Raw genomic sequence first — 16,033 nt, 5'->3', positions numbered from 1 at the left:
ACAGGAAGAAGCAGAAATTTCGTATCTGCTGGGCGCTCCCTGCTTCCCCAGCCTGCCCAGACTTTAGATCGGCCATCATGATGGGAGGAGAGGAAAAGTGACTTAACCAGCTGCTGGCCACGGCGAGGCTGCAAGGAAGGCTGGGGAGCCTTTGGGGAAGCAGAGGGCTGTTGAGCGATATGCAAGGTCACGGGATTCTGCCTAAGAGGCTGCAGTGAGCTTTCAGGACTCTGCTGGCTCCAGAGCCCTTCAGGCAGCCGCACAAAATCCAGCTCATGGCCATGGAGCCCTGAGTGCTGGGGAGGACACCAGCTTCCCTGCGCAAGACGCTTAAAGAGGCGGTGCCAGAAGACAGACCCCCAAGTCTGGCCTGAAACACCAAGGGACTGGCTCTACTTCCTGCCCCCACCCACCTTCACTGCCGGTGCCCAAGTGCTTCCTCTGTTTCATTAAGATGAGAGCATCATCAGAGACTGTCTTCACCGTCAGGGATGACCTTCCCTCCTGCAAACAAAGGCTCATGGGAGGGCATTTCAGTCCAAGGGGATGCAAGTGGAAGAAGCACAATGCCCAGAAAAGAAGAACTTTCTGGTGGGGTTTGCCCAAATCTAATAACACTTTCCAGGCTTCCCTGGAGGCTCTGTGGTAAAGAATCTGCCTTCAATGCAGGAGACAATCCAAGAGACAAAGATTCAATGCCTGGGGGGGGAAGATCCCCTGGAGGAGGGCATGGCTGTCTACTCCAGTATTCTTGCCTGGAGAATCCCATGGACAGAGGAGCCTGATGGGCTACAGTCTATAGGGTCACAAAGGCATAATTGAAGAAACTTAGCATGCATGTACCCAATAACACTTTGCATTCCCTGGGCAGGTGAGATCAGAAACCCCCTCAACTACCAAGAGAAGGAGGCCCCCAGCCCTGGCCCTGGCTCCCCTCCCCCACCCCCAGCTGTCCTGTGGTTACTCTAAAGCAGACCACTGGGCCCCATATGATCCTAGCTCCTGGCTGGAATGTCGGCCACTGGCCTTGCCTTTTGACTCCACAGGAGCTGAAGAGAGAAAACAAACACTGCATTTAAAATGTTCTGGTGGATTTTTATATATGTTTTAATTCATTTTTTCCTCTCTTAGCACCATCTCCCTTCAGTTCAGTTCAGTCACTCAGTCATGTCTGATTCTTTGTGACCCCAGAGATTGCAACATGCCAGGCTTCCCTGTCTATCACTAACTCCCAGAGCTTACTCAAACTCATGTTCATCAAGTCAGTGATGCTATCTCATCCTCGATGATCCCCTTCTTCTCCTGCCTTCAATCTTTCCCAACATCAGGGTCTTTTCCAATGAGTCAGTTCTTCGCATTAGGTGGCCAAAGTATTGGAGTTTCAGCTTCAGCATCAGTCCTTCCAATGAATATTCAGGACTGATTTCCTTTAGGATGGATTAGTTGGATCTCCTTGCAGTCCAAGGGACTCTCAAGAGTCTTCTCCAACACCACAGTTCAAAAGTATCAATTCTTCGGCGCTCAGCTTTCTTTATAGACCAGCTCTCACATCCATACATGACTACTGGAAAAACTATAGCTTTGACTAGACAGACCTATGTTGGCAGTAATGTCTCTGCTTTTTAATACACTGTCTAGGTTGGAGTGAGCATCTTTTAATTACATGGCTGCAGTCACCATCTGCAGTGATTTTGGAGCCCCAAAAATAAAGCCTCTCACTATTTGCATTGTTTCCCCATCTATTTGCCATGAAGATGGGACCAGATGCCACGATTTTAGTTTTCTGAATGTTGAGTTTTAAGCCAGCTTTTTCACTCTCTTAATTTTCTTTAAGAGGCTCTTTAGTTCTTCTTCAGTTTCTGCCATAAGGTAGTATAATCTGCATATCTGAAGTTATTGATATTTCTCCCAGCAATCTTGATTCCAGTTTGTGCTTCATCCAGCCCAGCATTTCATATGATATACTCTGCATATAAGTTAAATAAGCAGGGTGACAATATACAGTCTTGATGTACTCCTTTCCCAGTTTGGAACTAGTCTGTTGTTCCTTGTCCAGTTCTAACTGTTGCTTCTTGACCTGCATACAGATTTCTCAGGAGGCAGGTCAGGTGGTCTGGTATTCCCACCTCTTGAATTTTCTACAGTTTGTTGTGATCCACACAGTCAAAGGCTTTGGCATAGTCAATAAAGCACAAGTAGATGTTTTTCTGGAACTCTCTTGCTTTTTCTCCTTTACCTCACATACTGGTAAAGGAGACATGGGAGAGGGAAAAAAAGTCCTGTTTTGAAATTGTGTTTATGATTCTCCATCCATGAACAAGGATGTTTTCAAAGTCCGGACAGATGGTTCAAGCTTCCAAAACCTCCACACTTACATCATCTCTATTTTTGGAGTCATGTTGGAAATAGCTGGCAGGAAGAAAAAATAGTTGAAATCAGGGAGATCCCAGAAAATCCAGGATGTATGGTCAACAAATCTCTGGTTTTTGCAGCGGTGTGCCCTAGCACCGGCCGGCAAGGGCATGGGGAGTGGGGACTTCTCTGTACCTGTCAGCGCTCTGAGGACCACCTCCATCAACCGTCTCTGGGTCTCTCTCCAGCTTCCTGCCTTTGTCTTTCCCCTCATTCTCTGTCCCATGGAAGTTTTTTCTAGTTAAATTGCTAAACTTTATTCTTTTTAAAATTGAGGCATAATGGACATGTGTTGTATTCGTTTCTGGTGTATGACATAATAATTCAGTATTTGTATGTTATGCAACATGATCACCATAACAGTCTAGTTAATATCCATCACCTCATATAATTGCAGAACTTTTTTTTTTCCTTGTGATGAGAACTTTAAAAATCTACTTTCATGGCAGCTCCCAAATTTGCAAAACAGTATTACTGACTAGAATCACCATACTGGTGCTGCACGTCACAGCCCCGGGACTGACCTACTTCATAACTGCAAGTTTGTACCTTTTGATCTCCTCCAGGTCACCCGCCCCCTACTCCAGCCTCTGACCACCACCAATCTGTTCTCTACATGAATTAGTTTTTTTTTTCTTTTTTCGATTTCACAAATTAGTGAGATTATATGGCATTTGTCTTTCTCAGACTAATCTCACTCAGCATAATGCACTCAGGGTGCATTACTGTGATCCGTGTCACAAATGGTAGGGTTTTGTTCTTTTAGACAGCTAAATAATATTCTCCTGTGTATGTATACTGCAGTTTCTCTATCCATTATACCCACTGATGGATACTTCAGTTTTTTCCATGTCTTAGCTATTATAAATAGTGCTGCCATGATCATGAAGGTGCAGGTATCTTTTCAAGTTAGTGTTTTCATTTGCTTCTGATAAACACCCAGAAGTTGAATTGCTGGATCCTATGGTAGTTCTGGGCTTCCCCCGTGGCTCAGGGGTAAAGAATCTGCCCACAATGCAGGAGACACAAGAGACACGAGTTCAATCCCTGGGTGGGGTGAGCCCCTGAAGGAGGGCATGGCAACCCACTCTAGTATTCTTGTCTGGAGAATCCCATGGACAGAGAAGCCTGGTGGGCTACAGTCCATAGAGTTGCAAAGAGTTGGGCATGACTGAAATGACTCAGCACGAACATGGTAGTTCTGCTTTTAATTTTTTGAGAAATCTTTGTACTCTTTTCTACAATGGCTGCACCAGATTACATTCCCATCAGCAGTGCACGAGGGCTCCCTTTTCTTCACATCCTCACCAAAACTAATTGCTTGTCCTTTTTATAACAGCCATTCTGACGGGTGTGAGGTGATACCTCCTTGCAGTTTTTGTTTGCATTAGTGCGTTGATTAGTGATTCTGAGTATCTTTTCATGTATCTCTTGGATATCTGTATATCTTCTTTGGAAAAAAATCTATATTCAGATCCTCTGTCTGTATTTTAATTGGGTTGTTTAGTTTTCGGGGTTTTTTTTTTTTTTTGCTATTGAGTTAGTGAGTTCTTCATATTTTTGGATATTAACCCTTATGAGATACGTGACCTGCAAATACTTTCTTCCACTCTTTAGGCTGCCTTTTCATTCTGTCGATAGGTTCCTTTCCTCTGCAGAAGCTGTTTAAGGTGTTAGGGTCTCACTTGTTGAATTCTGAACTCCTGGAAGTATGGGAATTCAGTATCACCAGTGGCGGTCAGTCCAGCACTGACCAACTGGAGACTTGGTGCATTTTACCTCAGTTCTGCAAAACTTTACTTCCCTGGTACATAGTAAATCCTCAGTAAACCTCAACTGTTATCCATTTCAGTCTTTCTGCAGATTCTGAATCAAATGGAAAAGTAGGCACTGGGTGTCAGATAGAAACCCAAACAAAGATCAAACAGAGATCAAAGCACATTTCCCAACTCCGTTTTCTTCAGTTGAGACTTTGGGAAACATTGAAGGGGAGAGTTGGGGCTGTAGAGTGGTGCTTGCCCACCACACAAGGATACTGTGACCTGCCCTGCACCTGCCAGAGGACAGAGCTCCCAGGAGAGGAGAAAGGGAGAGAGCTCATGGGTCAGGCAATCCCAAGTTCATCTACTGTCTGGAAACACACGTGACAGGGGAGGTTTGTAGCCAGAAGGTAGATTCAAGGTGAGGAGAGACAGAAAGAGCTAAGCCGTGCATCTTCCTGGGGTGGAAGGGACCCTCCTCTGGCCATGGGATTCTCCAGACAATGTACTGATGGTGGGAATTAAATTGGTGCGGCTCTTGTGGAAAAGAGTACAAAGATTTCTCAAAAAATTAAAAGTAGAACTACCATGTGCGTGCTGAGTCATTTACGTCATGTCCACCTCTTTGCGACTCTATGGACTGTAGCCCCAGGCTCCCCTGTTCATGGGATGTACCTCCCTCTGTGGGTGAGCAGGGGCCCAGGAGGGGAAGAGGCCCTCTTCTGCTGGGGCCTGGGTTTATTGCTTATTGTCCTCCTGGCAGAGGACAAGTACATCACAGTCTCTCTTACAAAGAGAGCCCCCTCACATGAACATGAGCGCCCTGGACACATATGTACTTGGATGCATGTGACCCCAGGTGCCCCAGTGTTGTCCAGCCATAGGTGGAGTCTCCGCGTTTCTCATCTGATGTCTCTGAACCCCTACACTTCCCCCCAGAGAGCTTGCACTGTTTTCTTCAGCTGAGTTTTCTCTTTCAAAACAAAAGTACCTTCAAAGGACTGCCCTCCCACTGGGAGAAATACTCCCAAGGGCCCTAGGCTCTGAAAAACAGAAAATGCTCCAAACACCCCAGTGTTAGGCCTCTGAGAGCTTCTTCTCGGGGTGGGAGGGGGTTAGAGGGCAGGCAGGGGGCCAGGGGCGCCTTCAAAGGATGTCCCATCTGGAAAGGGCAGGGCACGGGGGTGTTTGGACAACCCTGGGCACAGGAAATGTGAGTTCTTCAAAAACAAACAAAAACAAAGCAAGCAACAAGAGGAAACTGCGTGATGATCCAGAGCGACCTGAGTGGAGCCACATGCGTCTTCCGGGGAACAGAGCCTGAGCCTGTTTTGTGCACAGACCTGGGCTCATGCAGGCAGCTCTGGACAGACCCTGCAGCCTCCCATCAGTGCCCCGGGGCCACGGCTCTTGGTCCTTCTGCAGGAGCCCCCTCCTTCCCTTGGCCCCTCGCCATGTGACCAACAGGGGGAGTTTCCCCACCACTGGGCAAGCAGTGCCAAGCCAGAGGAGGATGTGGGCTGGAGAGGGAGGGGCAGAGTGTGGGCATCAGCCCCCCAGTGTGCAGTGAACCTGAGCCACCTCCTGTGAGGCCGGCTGCTCCCAGCCTGGACCCTCCTCCCCATCTGAGGACTGCTCTCTGCAAGGACCCTCAGTCCCAGCTGCCTCTGAACTGAGAGACAACCTGTATTTGACAAGGCGGAGAAGAGGGGAACGTTAACTCTGAGTGTTGTTGCCCGGGCCTGAGGCTGCTGTCTGTGGCTGCTCTGTCCCAGGGGAATGAAAGGTAGGATTACAGACAGTTCACTGCCAGGGACCCAAACAGTCCATCCCGGCCATGCTACAGACAAGCACCGAGGTCTGACTCTGGGGGGCTGTGGCCCCGTCACCCTGACTCTCCCAGGCCTCTCACAGCAGCTATGGTCGGCCGTGCTATCCTCCATTCTGTCCATAACATTCGGACCATCGAAACGGTGCACGTGGGTCCCTTCTGGTTGGGTGAGAGCTCACCCAGGTCCCCTGCACACAGAGTATAATAAATAATAAACAGGTCTTAACTGGCAGACGCTACAAACTACAGAAAGCTCACCAGACATCCCGACCAGGGCAGACCTGCCCTTCTTGGAAAACCTTCTCTTGGAACCCTCAAAAGCGTTCTGCGATGCTCCCCAGATGGTTGTGCAAGGAGCCAAGAGAGCTGAGCCCGGGGGGGAGCAGCGGCCAGAAGGCGCCAGCCGAGCGAGCCCCAGGCCTCGGAACTAGCTGTGCTCTGCAGGGCCTTCAGCCAAGGGAGACTTTTTGGAATGTGGACACAGGACACACGAAACACTCTTAATGGGAGGGCGAGTCAGCGCAGTTCATGGAAAAACATTTTAAGGAGAAGAGCATTTGGCAATTTCCCTGAGTGGGAAGCAAGCCAAGAGAAATTAAACAGGGGACCCCAGGGGCAGGCGCCAGCACGCAGAGGTCAGCTACGTCCTCGTGGGCTGAACCAGAGGGTGATGCGCAGTGACTGTAGCAAAGGGTTTCAGAAGGTGGTTTGCATGGAATTTTACCTTGCTAAAGGTGACCTTTCCAAAACCTAACAACTGACTGTTCATCAGGAGCTTCAGCAGTCTGATAAAGGTGATGGATACCACCTTAGAATAATGTTTTTACTTGCATGAAATTAGACTCATAAGATCATAAAAGAACCAGTTATGTTGATAATTGTTCTTCAGTGTAATTGATTTCCCTTGTGATCTTTGTTGCTGTTTAGTCACTAAGTCGTGTCTGACTTTTCCATGACCTGCCAGGCTCCTCTGTCCATGGGATTCTCCAGGCAAGAATACTGGAGTAGGTGGCCATTTCCTCCTCCAGGGAATATTCCTGACCCAGGGATTGAATCCACATATCTTATATTTCCTACATTGCTGGCAGATTCTTTACCACTGACCCGCGAGCACATTAAGTAACCAGGTCTCCCAACAGACCTCACGTCAATTACAATTTTGAGGATAGAAGGAGTGGAGGTATTCCAGGACATTTGCAAAAACGGAACTGCCATATGAAATAACCTTAATTCTATGGTGGTAAAAAATCACAGATTGTTGACAACAGCTGTCTATCAGCAACATCTGACAATGAAGGAGAGGCTAGATGTCAGACAGGGATTAGTGGAAGTCAGGATGGAGTTCTGCCGTCTGAGTTCATGAGCCCCAAAGGGAGGTGGACCCGAGTTCAGAGCCCCGACTTGTGTGTCATCCCCTCTGCACACACACTGATGACCACCCCATCCCCCAGCACTCAGAGGGGGATACAGAAGTGGGATCAGGTGGTTCCTTTTGGGGTGATGGCACATTGTACGTATCACTCCCACTGCCCGCCTAAGAGGCAGTCAAAGCCTGCCCCACTGAGTCTCCATCCTGGCAGCCAAATGCCTAAAACAAGCTCAGTAAACACTGTCCTTAAGAGAGCGAAGTGGGGAATGGACCTTGGGGGCCAGTGGGCAGTTTCTGCCACATGCCTTCGGTCACGAGATTTCACACGATGAAAAGTTCACAATAGCTGAAGTCCTCTGCAGGGCCTGAAGGCGATTTGCTTTGTTTGGAAAATACTTGCTGCTAGTATTTTGCAAGGGTTTAGCTGATGGCTCAGCCATAAAGAATCCGCCTGCCAATGCAGGAGACGTAGATTCAGTCCCTTGGTCAGAAAGATCCCCTGGAAAAGGTAATGGCAACTCACTCCAGTATTCATGCCTAGAGAATCCCATGAACAGAGGAGATTGACAGGCTACAGTCCATGGGGTCACAAAGAGTTAGACAAAACTTAGCGACTAAACAACACAACAATATTTCTCAGACTCACTAATTATCAAAATGGATCTCTGTGGCTCTAGATGCCTCAAAATAAAGCACTATTGTGGACACAGGAGAATCTAGCAGGGGTCTCAGTGGGTTTTCTGTCTGCCAACTATCTCTCTGAGCTGAGAAAATGCTGCTCCCTGTGTCTGGTCCCCGTAGCTCTGGTCCACACTTTACCGGATGATTTTTATGTTGTAGCTGGTGGCAAAGGTGTCAAACTCTTTTTTAAAACTCCTTCAGAGAAGAAATGCTCTTTTCACAGATTGAGGAAGCTCAGAGCACAAAGCGTGACAGTCTCGAGGAAGCTGCCCACTCCCCCTAGCCCTCTCCATGCACCCTTCCATCACAGCTACGTGTTGGGTCACCCCGTGTGTGGGACAGCACCACACACTTTGGGCTCCAGAGTCATCATGAGGGCTTGCTTCTCGGGGGCTCTAAGAGGACCCGACCTCCCCCTGATGGGTGGGAGGTCTTCCTGAAGCAGGGTGCAATCCCCTCTGGAGCCAGTTATATGTTATCTTTCAATCTCTTCCATTACCCCTCAACCTGACCTGCGTCTTAGAAAATATCACACCCTGCTCTCCTCCACATACCTGGAAATAAGAGACTGTCTGTTTCCAGATTACTGAAGAAAGCAAGAGGTGTTTGCATCTCTACAGCCATGATTTGACCAGACCAGTGAGGAGAGAGACAGCCGAGGACAGGTTAAGGTTGGAGACAGTGACCTCTGACCTCCCTTCACAGCCAACTTGGAGAAGCTGGGAGAGGCTTTATTAAGATAACCCACAGATTTCCATGCAAAATAAGCCAATCATAATTTAAGCATATGCCCGAAACAAATGAGTTTTGGAGGATTGTGTGTGTGCTCAGTTGCTAGGTCAAGTACAACTCTTTGCGACACCATAGACTGTAGCACACCAGGCTCAGACTCTGTCCATAGGAGTTTCCAGGTAAGATTATATATCCATTTCTGCTGTTTCTTGTCTCTCTAGAGACTGGAATGAGCTCACTGTGGACAGCGTCCACCAGAGGCCCTAAGCCTTACGAATAAAACTGGGTCACGCTGTAGACACTCCAAGACCTTCCACTGAGCAGAGTTCTTCTAATTGAGTTGGTCTGCCAAACAGCCCTCCAGCTCAGTCTCTGGTTCTGCGTGGCCTATCTCCTCATCCCTCTCCTCTGCTGTGGGTTCCCGTAAAGGGAATTCTTCCCACGCTTCACAGAGGATTCCGGCCAAAGATCCAGTTTTCCCCCGTGAGGTCCGACGTCATCTTCAGAGCTTGGCCCTGGGTTGACTGGGAATGTCAGATTCCAAATGTATAAGTGTAATATCCTCTGCGCCTTGTCTGGAAATCACTGCTAAGCAGTGTCTTTCCAATGCCACCTCCCTGGGGACTCTGCTGGTGAGCCCCCTGGAACCCATTTTCAGGCCCATTTTCAAGATGCTGGATGTCAGAATCCAGATCTATGATTGAGGCTTAGAGAAGGCAAGATTTTAGACATCTGATTGACTTCATTTTTATTTTTAAATACCATATTGGAAAAAGTTATTAATTCCTGGTTCAAACCATGTAATAATGATTCCTGGAGTTATAATAGTAATAATATGACCACTCTTTATTAAGCATTAACTCTTATGCTAAACATCGCATGTGCTTTGTAATCAATGAACATTCATAGGTACCCTAAGACATAGGTACTATTATGTCCATTTTATAGATGAGAAAACTAAGGCTAGAGTGTAAATGGTTTACCTGGGGTTTCACAGCTTACCAACAGCAGAGCCAGGATTCTTGTCTTAGGTGTGAGGCCCCTGCTCCATGTATTTTGCTGTGTATATCTCATAGGTATCTGCACCAACCCCCTCAGTAGGTTGACAGCTTGTGGAAGCAGAGGGCGGCCCAGGTCAGTCCTGGCTAAAGGCAGTGGTCCATCTCCCTCTGCCTGGTCGAGGGGGATGTCAGGAAGATGTCGTTGGAGGCTGAAGGCAAATAAGGCAAGTCACTTTGCCTAAACCAGTGCCCAGATTAAGTCAGCACTCAACACTAGAGACTTGATCATTTTATTAGTCATTTTATCACTTCCTCCCCCAGGCAACCTCCAATCCCAGCCAGGGCCACGTGTAAAGAAGCCTGGCCCACCACAAAGAACACATGCCTACCCACGCTCTCCTCGGAGCTTTGCAGTCTGTCTCTCACTGCGTTTCTGGAGTCAACACTCCAGGGTTCCAGGGCACAAGGTTGAATGCAAGTGGGTTGTAACCCAGAGTCACGGGAGGACAGAGACATGGACAACTTTGTCTGCTGCAGCCCTGGTCCTGGCCTCCTGTGAGGATAAGACCTGTCACCCTCTAAGTGACACCTGTCAGATCCCGGTTCTCTGAGCTGGGTGGCTGTGGTCCACTGGGCTGGACTATGGCGGGGGGTGACAGCTTTTACAGGCCACTGAAAACTGTCCCTGGGGCGTCGGCCTACAGAGACAAAGCTTAAGTCAAATTCCAAAACCACTTTTTATAGGAAATAGAAGCTGTAGGAAAAAGGACATTCAGAGGCTGTCTTTTTTAATTTATTTATTTCAAACTGAAGGATAATTGCTTCATAGTATTGTGTTGCCCTATATATAAAATAGATAGCCAGTGGGAATTTGCTGTATGACTCGGGGAACACAACCTGGGGCTCTGTGACAACCTAGAGGGGTGGCAGGTGGGAGGAAGTTTCTGGAGGGAGAGGACATATGTACACCTATGGCTGATGAATGTTGATGTATGGTGAAGGCTGTCTTTTAAAAGGAGTAGTTTCATTCGCCGTGAAAACATGAAATCAGCAAAACCCGTGTCCAACAGGTACTCTCTCAACTTCCATCTCTCTCTTTCTTTCCTCTCTCTTTCCTCCTGTCTATGGAAAGCAGAGCAGAGCTGGCCAGGCCTGTGAAATGCTGTGTGCATGCAACGGTGCTTACAGGACCCTGCCTGCCAGAGCCAGCAGTCTGAGAAGCAACCCACATGCTATTGCCTTAACAGGAACCAACACCTGTGTTGTTTTTATGAGCAAACCTAAATCAGGCCGAGGACTTCAGGTCCAGTTTGGGGGCCCCCAGACCTGGTTCTCTATGGAGCGTGATAAGTGACAATTTGTAGTTGACAGAGCCAAGTACTTCCACACGCTCAGGGCCGGCAGGGACTGCAGGGCGATCCCGCCGTGGCCCCCTTGGGTCTCTCTCCGGGAAGCAATGCCAGGCCAGGGACTGCATTGAATGCCTGCCCATCCCACCCCTCGAGTGTCACCCAGCACATTCGCTTCTTTTGTTCCTCTGGGAAGAGGACTCAGGTCCACATCTCCATGCTTCCCCAGTGTCGGGTGGGTTGGGAGCTGCGGAAACTGGGCCAGGTTAGCCCTTGTTGTAGGAGGGACCCCGACACACAGGACCCACAGGAGCATGGTCAGCTGTGACCTCAGACCCAGTCAGGGCCGCCACGAGCCTGCGGCATCTGGGCCCCAAAGCAGCAAAGGAAGGCGAGTTAACACCATGGCCCCAGGGGTGCTGAGGCTCTCAGATCACCCACTAGGGCAGAGGGCATGTGGGGGAGGGGTCTGGGCAGAATGGATGGAATTGCAGCTCCAGAAAAAGGTCATCGTGTTTCCCAGAGAACCTGGAGGAAATTTCACTTCCCAGTCTGACACCAGAGAAGAGGCGTGGCTTTCAATTCAGGAGGGGAGGGGAGGAGAGGGTTTGAAACAACGCAGATCATGTACTGGTGGGGAGGACAGGACCCTATCACCTGGCCGCACCAGGAGGTCAAGTGCCCAGAAAGACTCCCTCTTGCCCAGGGCATCCATCTGGCCACCAGTCCAGGGACCCCTTACAGGCGCCTCTCCCCCACCTCCGACCAACCAGCATGCTGGGTGCAGAGCTTTTGCTTATGAAACCATTCAAACATCGCCAGATGTGGGCGTGCAGCCAGTTTTTACATGATTCAGGCTGGGCTCTGCTCAAGATGGTACAACTTAAAGGAGCCTTAGAAGTTGTCCTTTCATCTCCCCTCCACAGCCTCCTCACCCCCCGCATCCTTTCCTGTATCCTTTCCTGCCTCCTTCCCCCTATCCCAGCAGCAAGCCCATGCTGGCACCTATTCATGTGGGCTGGACATCCATGCACCAGGCACAGAGGACCAGACCCAGACTGGCGTTTCCCAGTGCCCACCCCCGTTGTACAAACCCCCTCCAGCAAAGCTGTCACACACACACACCTCCCCGCCTCTCCCCCGAGCTGTCAGCTTTTGGATACCCAGATGGGAAGTTCAGGAATGTGAGAGGGGAGGACGAGGAGCCTGCATGGTGGGAGCAGACCCGTTTTATTCCCATCATCAAAAGCAATTTTTCATAATTTAAAGTCACTCTTCTCATGCAGGAAGATCAAAGCCCTGCTCTGAGCCCTGTTCAGGGCTGCGGGGGACTAACACATTCATCCTTCAAGTCGGGGCTGAGATGGGACTTTCCCGATGATTGAGAGGGGTCATGGATTCTGGGAATTTTAATTTCCGTGTGTTGTCGTTGGAGGGAGTGGGTCACACTGGTTTTCACGAGGGTTCAAATCCTGCGTGCTTTTGTCATCTGGGTCACATCTGAAAAGGCCAGAGGGTGGTGGGAACCGCAGCTTGGCTCAGAGACACAGACTGGAGAGCATGTGTTCTGGGAGCTTCCGGGCGGGAGAATCACTGTGCTCTCTGTCTCTCAGTCTCTCAGTGTCTATCTCTGGCTCTCTGGCTCTCTATGTTTCTCTGGCTCACACACACATACACACACACACACACACATTACAGTTGGCTCAGCCTCCCCCAGTTATAATAGAACATCCAAAACCCAATAGATGTTTCTTATAAAATAAAAACTAAATTTAAAAATGCACTGGGAAAACTTAAAAAGAATCAATACAAATTCCCGCTTTGCCTCCTTGTTGAATTCCTCTAACTGGACATGGCCAGAGGCCCCACCACCCACACATGGGAATCAGGGAGGCCTTGGCTTCACGTTGGGCTGGGGAAGACAGGCTTCAAACAGGACTTCAGAGTTAGGACTTGTGAGCAATCTCCCAGCACCTTCCGCTGGTTGTGAAGTTCTCTCCAAGTTATCTCACTCCTGATAAATAACTGGGCTGATAAGGAACCATGTTGGTTTCCCTCAGCTTTGCCAAGATTAAAGCCAGTTCTTTACTGTCTCAAAACCCACACACATTTTAAGTGACTGAAAAGTGTCCAGAAAGATTTTCCTTCAGTCTGTGTTTTGAAGCACATCTTTCTGAATATCTGGTCTTTTCCTGTGGTCATGTATGGATGTGAGAGTTGGACTGTGAAGAAGGCTGAGGGGCCGAAGAATTGATGCTTTTGAACTGTGGTGCTGGAGAAGACTCTTGAGAGTCCCTTGGACTGCAAGGAGATCCAACCAGTCCATTCTAAAGGAGATCAGCCCTGGGATTTCTTTGGAAGGAATGATACTAAAGCTGAAACCCCAGTACTTTGGCCACCTCATGTGAAGAGTTGACTCATTGGAAAAGACTCTGATGCTGGGAGGGATTTGGGGCAGGAGGAGAAGGGGACGACAGAGGATGAGATGGCTGGATGGCATCACTGACTCGATGGACATGAGACTGAGTGAACTCCGGGAGTTGGTGATGGACAGGAAGGCCTGGCATGCTGCGATTCATGGGGACGCAAAGAGTCGGACACGACTGAGCAACTGAACTGAACTGAACTGAACTGAAGGGGCCTGGAAGCAGGATGGACAGGGCTTCGCCCCTAACCCCAGAATTTATGGACTGACCAGAAGCAGGAAGGCTGAGAACCAGCCACAGGACCTGGGTTTGGCCTGATTCTGAAGACCAGTTTCTGGGAGGAGTGAAAGTGAAAGTTGCTCAGTCATGTCCAACTTATTGTGACCTCATGGACTATGTGGTCCACGGAATTCTCCAGGCCAGAATACTGGAGTGAGTAGCCTTTCCCTTCTCCAGAGGATCTTCCCAACCCAAGAATTGAACCCAGCTCTCCCTCATTGCAGGCAGATTCTTTACCAGCTGAACCGCAAGGGAAACCCAAGAATATTGGAGTGGGTAGCCTATCCTTCTCCAGGGGATCTTCCCAACCCAGGGATCAAACTGGGGTCTCTTGCACTGCAGATGGATTCTTTACCAGCTGAGCTTTGTGCATTGAGATGTGCTTAAATCCAGTATAACCCCATCTCTGGTGTCAACCACACCCAGCAAACAGAAAGGAGAAAACCACAATCTTGTTCAGTAGTCTGCCCGCAGACCAGCCTTGATTAGAGCTCTAGGTGCCATGTTGAAAAACCAAGATGGCCATTCTGTGTTGAGGAAAACGTTGCCTTGGTCAAATTTAAACTGTTTACAGATTCAAGTTCACCTACGACAAGGCCATGGCCATGAGCAGATGCTAGGATAAGGCACTTCACGCGAGTCTCATTTGCCCCTTCAGGCAGCTGGTGGGGAAATGGGTGTGGTGTTCTCCCACCTTCAACCCCCCCTCTGAAGTCCAGCTGACTCCTTGGGCACATGTGTGTGTGCCCCCAGGATCTGGGGGCCCTGCTTTCTGACTCCACCTCTGGCTTTCCAAAATCATTTCTCAATAAAATATCAGGGAAATTCCAGTCTCCTCCAGATGCGGTGAGTGTTTCTTCATCCCTTCTTGCCACATGGCTCTCCTTGAAGGAAGAGTTTAGCCTTGATTCCTGGCTTGGGTGGTGTCTGATTCAGTCCTGGGTTGACCTGTGGAGGGAGGCGTCCAGCCTCCTTGAGAGAAAACGCGGACTCCCTTTTTGAGAGAAGCAGACCCTTAAGCATCTCTGATGGATGATGTCCTGGGAGAAGCCAAGGGAAGTGACGTCCTACCTGGACGGGGTAGGATTGCACGTAAAGTACATGACATTCCTGGCTCACAGAAAACAACCAACAAAAGGTGACTTCTGTCATCCTCTGCCTTTAAATATTAGAGGCAGCAGTACGTTATGGTTACTCAACTTTGGGGGTTAACTTTGTTTTACCAGAATTTTCTAGCTTTTTCCCTCAACCATGTGGAAGACATGTCTAAACACGTGCAGGCACTTACATTCCTCCCACAGAACTGAACATAGCTGCATTTTCTGCGATGATGAAGCATCTTGCTGAGCCCTGGGCAGCAATTAGGGGCAGAAGCCTCAGCCGTGCAGCCTCAGTGGTGGGCACCACTGTCGGCGTTTGTGTTCAGTCAGCCTCTGGTCTTAGAGCCTTTCACCGGGGTCCACCGTCCACGTATCACAGCAGATTGGGAAGCCTGTTGGGCTTGGTGGTGCTCCTAGTGGAAGGTCGGCTTCTAGAGAATCTGAGTTTTGCTTGCTCTTTGTTTGGGATGCTCATTTGTCTTCCCCAGGCGAGGAAAGTCAGGTCAGTGGCAGGCACCCAGCTGAACCCAAGGCCAGGCTGGCCCTTTGTCATCAGACTGATGTAATGTCAGAACTCCCTACAGTTATCTGCTTCCCCAGATTCATTTACAACGCTGAGTACTTTCTAAGGAAAGGGAAGCAGAGAGGAGATGGGAGGTGAGAAGCGAGCCCAGGTTTTTCTTATTAAGTCCTTAGGCAGGTTTAGGGGGATCTTTCACAGATTCTAGGCATGGAGAGCTGCGTTTACTTTGGCCCCGTAAGGTTCTGTGGGAGGAGACGTGGTCTGAAGCGGGACGAGTACAGGCCGTGCACTCCATACCCTGCAAAGCCTGGCAACAGCTCCCTTGGGTGCTGCAAACACCACCGGACTTCACCGGTTGACAGCAGTCTGAGTTCAGCGTGAGTCAGAGACATACGAACTGCATTTCCCTGAGAAAACAGACCACTTTAAAAACGAAGGGGCAAAGTGCTTGGGAAAATGCACTATGGACTCTGTCAAGGCCAAGAAGGATGCAGACTGCTCTGGATCCTCTCTAAACACCAGATGTGAGCAGGCATCTCAGGGCAAGCATTCTCCAGGGGTGCCCAGGCA

The sequence above is a fragment of the Ovis canadensis genome, chromosome 23 (genome assembly GCF_042477335.2).
Source record: "Ovis canadensis isolate MfBH-ARS-UI-01 breed Bighorn chromosome 23, ARS-UI_OviCan_v2, whole genome shotgun sequence".
Classification (NCBI taxonomy): domain Eukaryota; kingdom Metazoa; phylum Chordata; class Mammalia; order Artiodactyla; family Bovidae; genus Ovis; species Ovis canadensis.
This window is presented reverse-complemented; position numbering follows the sequence as displayed.